This window comes from Dermacentor andersoni, chromosome 7 (genome assembly GCF_023375885.2).
Source record: "Dermacentor andersoni chromosome 7, qqDerAnde1_hic_scaffold, whole genome shotgun sequence".
NCBI lineage: Eukaryota > Metazoa > Arthropoda > Arachnida > Ixodida > Ixodidae > Dermacentor > Dermacentor andersoni.
In genome coordinates this window covers 86,062,546-86,070,127 of record NC_092820.1, presented here as the reverse complement: position 1 = coordinate 86,070,127, position 7,582 = coordinate 86,062,546, and the positions used below count along the sequence as shown (strand labels likewise).

General features: G+C 41.9%; 1 long non-coding RNA gene across 1 annotated transcript; it reads right to left on the bottom strand.

Moving 5' to 3' along the window:
• Window positions 1–1,195: 1,195 nt before the first annotated feature.
• Window positions 1,196–6,764, bottom strand: LOC126534149 (uncharacterized). Its single transcript, XR_011895728.1, has 3 exons — window positions 6,221–6,764; window positions 4,709–4,789; window positions 1,196–2,197 (listed from the first exon to the last, which is right to left on the bottom strand). It is a non-coding gene; the product is annotated as an uncharacterized lncRNA (long non-coding RNA).
• Between the last annotated feature and the right edge of the window lie 818 nt (window positions 6,765–7,582).

The following is a 7,582-nucleotide window of genomic DNA, read 5'->3' as shown; positions in this document are numbered from 1 at the left end:
CCTGCAGCGACATGCAGTGGTATGTCCGAGAAACCTAAACCATCCTCGAATATTTAAAGGCTACATGATCTCAAAATGGAGATCTTTCGGCTAAATTTGAATTCCGAGAAGTTTTGCCGGTGAGTGTTTTCAGAGCTTTTCAGATTTATGAAAATATGCAACTCCCGACTTATCGGGTACACTGTATGGTGGCCGGGCATTGTCCTCGTCTAAAACAGTATATATTAGAGTGGGTGGCTACGCGTATCTTATTTGCATACAAGCACCATGTTACATTGAAAGATTAGTTGGAAATTCGCGCTTGGGCACGTTCTGTCTCTTTTGTGTCACGTTCACCGCACGGTAAACACGTTTATCTAGTGCAGACTTTCGCCTCGAATTTCCGAGTTAATCACATGCAAAAAAGTGAGACCAAATTGTAGCCGCAATCTACGCAATCGTGGAATGGTGGCAGCACGTGACGTAGAGATGCGCCGGGGTGGTGGGCCCTCGTGGTGTTCCCAAGACGCTCTTTGTCATTTTACCAGACTTAGGCATTTAGGACGCCGTTGGCGGCACCGTACCTGCCTGTTCCGGCGTGACATTTGCTCGCGTACTATTGGTAAAAGAGGCGAATCGAAAAAGAAGGCACTAAGGTCGACACTTGCATTGACTATTTCTCATGCGTCGCCTCAGCTAGTTTCTATCCTTGACTGCAAAAGCCAGTAGGCGTCCACTTGTTGGCCCACGAAAACACCGGGACACACAACCACTATAAACTCACGTGACTTAGAGAAATATTCTTCGTTAAAATAACACTTCTTCTTTAGCATTTCTATAGAAATAATGCAGAACGTGGGCGTCTAAGCAGAAGGTTGATTTCCTAACAAAATATTCGAGCGTAGCGATGGAAACTATTGTCTAACAGGAGGTGGGTGTACTGTGTCTGTGATGCGTAGTACAAAAAGAGGCAGTGTTGACGAGAAAACGCGCAAGATACAACAGTGGTATGCTTTGGCAAAGGTTCTGCGAGTTGCCTTTTGGTACGTGCGCAGGAAGCTATAATGTGTTAGGAAAACTATTATTACTAAAATATGGTCTTTATGTAGTGGTAGTTAATCAAATGTATACTACCAAGTTACATATAAGCCATGCAATCGGGACGTATCTTTCCCAACAGCAGAATCCCATTGCAGAAAAAGCAGACAAGCAAAGGTAGTGTACAACGCGCAAATCGTGCGTCTGTTTATTTGAAGAAAAAAAACGTCCATAACATAATGTGTTACGTAAACAATGGTAAAATTATTTTCGTAACAAGCACTCTTTATATTGTTAACTAGCAGTGAAATTATTGTTTACTGTCAGAGCAATACTTATTAGTTTTCCTCTTCTAACGCTTCTCGCCTATTATTTATACGTCATAAGGGTAGAAATGGCGGCTTTCCTTAGCAAAGTAGTCGCATATTGAGTACAAGCCGGAGAGAACATTTTTATTTCCAAGACATTATTAAGGCAGTGGCAGAATTGCGTTAGCGCACACGAAATATGAAAATATATACTCTTTATGTATCATGCAGTAAACAGAGAAGAAACTGAGCTTGCAAAGCAAGCGATACGCTTAAGCTATATGTACATAACGACCCTGCTTAACCACAAGAACAGTCATGTTCCTATTTACTCTTCTCCAGAATTTCAGAGAAGAGGGCTTCAAGTTCTGAGAAGAGCATGCCATGCCACAAGTCACGAAGAAAGTGCGGTTGAAGGAAAGCAGCAATCTTCTCAACTTCGTCGCTCTTCTCATCCAAACCTTTGACCCTGAAAGACAGCCCCACCAAGGACACTGGCATGTTGACTCTATAATGCAGCTTGACGTTCTCTCCGATTCCTTCGACTTCGAACTGCGTCGTGAACCTAACAAGAAGTGCTTTGCTCTCGACTTCGTGCCGTGTGCCATTTTGCGCGGTGAATGATCCAAGCAGGACCAAGGGTTTTTCGTTGACGAGGTCGAACTGCACCACTCTAGTCCCGTTCGGACAAAAAGTAAAAAATGGTCCGAAAGGTCGAAAGGAGTTCAGGCCAACGAATTTAAACTGACTCGAGTTGAATTGAGCAGGAAGTTCCTCGTCCTCGTCCACAGTCTCGATGCGCTCAGTGGGCAGCTTAGTGATAAAGTCGTGTATCGAGCTTTCCAGGTGCTTGTCATGGAAAGAGCATTCAACTGGAAATAGATCATGCAAATAAACATTATGCATGTAGTTCTGGCGACTGTTTCATTCGTTTCACTTCTTTTCCGGACAACAAAACACACATTCTCAGTAGCTTAGAAAAAAATCAATAATATTGCAAAACAACCGTCTTTGGAAGCTTAGAGCAAGTTGTCGGCCTCTGATTTACTTGGCAATCCTGCAACTGAATAAAAGATGGTTGAAAGTTATTTTTGCCTTTTCTCTGTGTATTTTCTCAAAATGCTTTCGAAGAATGTTATATTTGGCGTAAACTCAATTCTTCACAAGACTATAAAGAAAAGTTTTTTTTTTTTTTTTGCACACGCCGCTCCTAATATTTCTGACACGTTTTTCATTTTGGGACGGCAAATATTGAAAGCCGGCGACTATGCGTATAATGCGTATAATGCGAATTGCGTTACTGGGTTGAAGTGTCTAGTACTTGATGGAGCTGTCACTTGGGCGGCATTGTTTGGTCAGGGCTCACACTGCCATAAAATACTTTGTGTAAAATTTACTAGAGTCGATGGAGCGCACTCACTATCATCGCTCTACTAGGGTGAATAAATTATGTGTCCTTCATTTCATACACATGTCATCTTTTCTCAAATTTGGAAATTTATGTGTCCCTTTTCTCGGCGCGCTTGTCCGCTTCGTCCGCACAGGCAACTAGTGTTCGTGGACGATGAAAAGAAAAATGCCATTGAAGTTTTCTCTGTGTATTTGCCATCTCGGCCACAAGTTTCAACATCGGTAGTTTCATGACTGAATTTAAACATACGGCAAATTGCAAAACTTTGCCTCCTTTCACGTTTCCTAGGTGACACGGGCCTGGACTCACGCCTGTGATACCAGTTGTATAATGTGTCATTCACCTCGTTCCTCCCATTATCATCCCCCATTGTGACCCTTTTTCTTCCCCTCTTCCCCTCCCCTTACGTAGAGTAGCAGGCCAGATGCTCCATTATCCGGCCGACCTCTCTACATTTCCAATCAATAAAATACTTCTTCTTCTTTGCCTCCTTTCCTTGATTATTTGCTACACGAGATTGCTGTTGAGAGCATACAGATGGATTTGCTGTCTCGAAAATCTTAGTACCTTATGTAACATCATGCTGTTAAATCGGATAATAGCAGCATGGTGGCCAAGCAGCGTGTGGTCGAGCGTTGAGTGTTCTTCCACGTCTTTCCAGAAATGGAAAGTTGAGTGGTTCCTTCGAAGGTTCACTGCAACTTTCGTAGCTTGCACGCCAATCTAGTCTGCTCTAATGAGTACATATAATCTACTGGAATAAAAAAAATGAGGTTACTCGGTTTTCTGAACGGGAGATATACGAGGTATTCTCGCCACCGTTATTGGCACTAGAAAGTTAGAAGCTATGTACGGACTCGCAATCGCGTGTCTGGGCCCAATCCCGAAACTGCTTTGGCTCCATGCACGTCAACTTTGGTGCTTAATTTGAAGAGTATTGCACAGCGAGCAAAATGCCCGTTGCGCTTTTTCATTACCTTATAATTTGTCTAAGCTCAGCAAATTTACTCATCTTGGCCACAAATAAGTGACAGCGGGCGCTAGTAGGCTAAAAAAAAAAAACTTCGTTTGGGTAAGCTCTTTAGAGAGAGAGAAAAGGATGCATAAAAGGCAGGGAGGTTAACCAGAGGTAGTTCCGGTTAGCTACCCTGCACGGGGGGAAGGGTTAAAGTGGATAAAAAGAAAAAGAGAGTAGAAGGGGCAGATATCTTACATTCACAACACTGAACCACAAGCAATGTGCACTATTAGGTACAAAAATATGCTTATTTGTTGTACCGGGAATGGTGTTAGCAACGTGTTGTTATTGTGGGAAAGTTTATGTTGGTGAACACGACAGATGTTTGAATTCTACATGATCTGAGCACACGTTCGGTGCAGAAAAGTACGAACAAGGCAATCTGACTCATGTGTATAGTGGGGGTGCACTCTGATGCTCTAAAAGAATTAGGTCGTCAGGAAAGAACAAGCTCTGGCAAAGACAAAAAACCAGTTACCGAAGCCGATTTGACTGACATGCTTTGTTATCAATGTGTGAGCACTTCTTTCTTCTTGACAGGGACGGGAAGCTTGTGGGAGGGCTGTAAATTGTGCTTCATGTACTGCGTTAACATTAAAGGTGCTCCATCTATACCGTGGTTTATTTCTATTCTATGCTTATCTTCGCCTTACGCTTTAGTTTTAAATAATAATGAAGTGCCGATGAGCCTGAATTTTCGCCTCGGAAGAGTTTTCATATTGCTTAGTTTTGCAGTAGTGCAAGATCCCTTGCAGCTGCTGTATAATTGTTCTGTGCCATGCGTCAAGTGTTTGCGTGCGAGTTACGTGACAGGGAAATATCAAAAGTGTATATATATTTATGTGTGTGTGTGTGTGTGTGTGTGTGTGTGTGTGTGTGTGTGTGTGTGTGTGTGTGTGTGTGTGTGTGTGTGTGTGTTCTGCTTCTATGCTCATTGAATCATAACTACCTCACCTTCCGCCGACGAGACAGCACTTGACACCAACGCGAGAACGATGGTACACAATATAGTCGTCTTTATATTCATTTTGTTATCTGTAAATGAAAACAGAGTAGCATCAAAAGGACATGTCGTTGAAGAGATTTTTTGTCAGGTAGAACTTCTTCCGACCTGATTAGCTTTTATCCTTTCTCTAAACATCGAATACACGTGCGCGCTATTTTCTCGCTTAAATAGGCGTTATACGGGAGATTTGTGCACATCGTGAAGATCCGTATTTTTCTGAACATGAAGCGCTTTTTTAAGTATCACATAATTATTATGCCACTTTATCTTACATCCGAGAATACAGCTATAGAGGGCATGAACAGGGTTCTTATTCCTGAATACCTAACCGCGAGTGAAGGCTCACATCACGCATACAACTTGCATATATAATCAAAATTTTGACGGACCACAAAGTTATAAGGTAAAATCTTCATTCTAAAACAGATCACTAACCAATGTCAAAATCAAAACTGACACACCAAGTTTTCATTGATGACATCAGACAATGACCTGCCTCATAATTTTTTTTCAGTAGGGGCGAGAAATTTTAATAACTTCGAGCCTTCACGGTGTTCTATCGGGAAATCAGGTTGACTCTTATCTCACATAGTAGCCATGTTGAGCACTTGGCGTTTATTAACTCACATTGTTCTTTTTTTATGCTAATGGGGAGGAATTGACCATATAGGAGAACGAAGTTGTCGGTGGAAACATATTTATATCCCTTCGCAGCAAAACCGCTTGGAGTGCTAATACAAGGCGCAAATACGCAGATAAAATATTCCCAAGAAGTGTCCCATGATTGAAATAGCGTCAGCCCTACTCACACTCCCCCTTGCTGCAGACGCACCGCAAATATGTAATTTGATCTGTTTACCCGCCGATGCTTGCGTGATATCAGTGTTCTAGAAAATTCGAAATATTAAAGCAAGCTTTACAATGAATGCAGGCGGGCTACCTGAACAGCTGCTGTAGTAACGAAATAATGCCTGTGGAAGGCAACAAAACTTCTGTTTCGGCTAGCTGGTTTATTATTGAAGTAAGCCTTGAGATGTTTTTTTTTCTTTGTCCGTGTTTTTTTGACGCTCCTCAGCTAACAGTTATATAAGGCTCCGTGCGTGACGTTTACACAATCCTGTATTTTTTTTTTTTTTGGCGGGGAGAAGGAAGGAGAAAAGATTGCGTGACAACTTCACGGGTATTTTATCAATACTTTGATAAACGTCAAATGGTTCTTAAAAGCTATGGAGCTCTTTTTTATCCCGGCTGAAGCAGATTTTCTGGCGGCTAATGGACGTCTACAAAAGATATATAAAGATTTTTTAAAATATACAGTGCTCAATTTGAGTAGCCTTAAAATTAGTGAAGATTTACCACGGCTTAAGCACGGTGTCTCTTACGGCCTAAAGGCGGTGCTTAGCATTGCTACCAATTAATATTGCGCGTACTCGTTTGAGCAACAGATCCAGTTTTCTCACCTTATTATGCGGAGGGTTGCTTTCTCTGGCAGGTACAAGGTTCCAAAGAAAAAGCGCGCCTACATACAGTCTCACCGAGTAAGCATAGAGTGCGCAGCTTTTCGCGACTGAACGATACGCATAGCTTCGATGCCTTCGGTTTTTATACGTGTTACCAAGGTTTCCAATTATGTATACCATCGTGACGCGCGGTCACGACATGCTTCGGTCGCAAAGGGCACCAAGACAAACACCATTATCCAAAGGCTGACAGGCGTTTACATTTGATGATGTTGAATTTGCTTTCCACAAGGTGTAGCAACGTTTTCCGTCTTTACACCTGTTATTGCTTCAAGATTTGTTGGAGGTAAGACTACCGTAATAAGCTGTAATAGAGTCCGCAAGGGTGCTCTTTGCATGAAAATGAAGTATTTGCTTTGCGCGTTCGTTACTGGGCGTGTGGTGAGAACATTGCATTACGCGGGTAATATGATATAAACACGACAATTTATTGAACGGCCATTTGGAGTATCGATATCCGTCCAACTCATTCACTTGGAGCTCTTAAAGCCACATTGGTGCGCTCTGTTACACAGTAATAACGCTGAAAAACACAAGAACGAGAGCTACTCCTTCGTTTCAACTCCCACGCTTAAGAGACTTGCGCATGCGTTGCAAATGTAATACGCCATTCAAGAGCAGTCAACGCTTTTGAGCTTGTAATCGGCGCTAGCACGAAACGGCCACATGGTCAAACAATTTTTGACAGACACTGCCGCAAGACACACAGAATTTAAAAAGACGTACATATGGTCATCTTTATTTATAAAGATTGCCCAATAACTAACATGCTTGTCACCTTCGATAGGTTGACTGCATTGCAAAAAATATTGAGCTGTACTCTCACTAAACACCAGATATGACGATGGATTTTTCAATTTCGACATGCATGCTTACCGCTGTTGCTTCATATTTGAGAAAACCAAGAAGTGAAAAATGTGTCTAGCAAACGTTATTGTGTATGACCAGTACGGCTCACTAAATAAGATGGCCGTTCACCGTTTTAATGAGTGAATGTCTTCGTTTTTGTGTATGACCCATGCCGACAAGCAAAGTTCAAATCTAAACAGACCGAAGCGGTTTGCAGCAGATGCACTCTTGTCATTAGCTTACAGATTTGTCTGGGATGGCAGGCCAATTATTTTTCTTCTCATAGCATTATTTTTTTATGATTTCCATTTGTCTGCAGCGTTGTTTACTTCTTGCTTATTCTAGATGACAGCCTTCCTCAGCTATTCATTGGTATGGACATATCAGTGCTTCTGTTATTTCGTCGTTCTCATCACGTTACTGATTTTTTTAACTATTTACAATTGGTAAGTA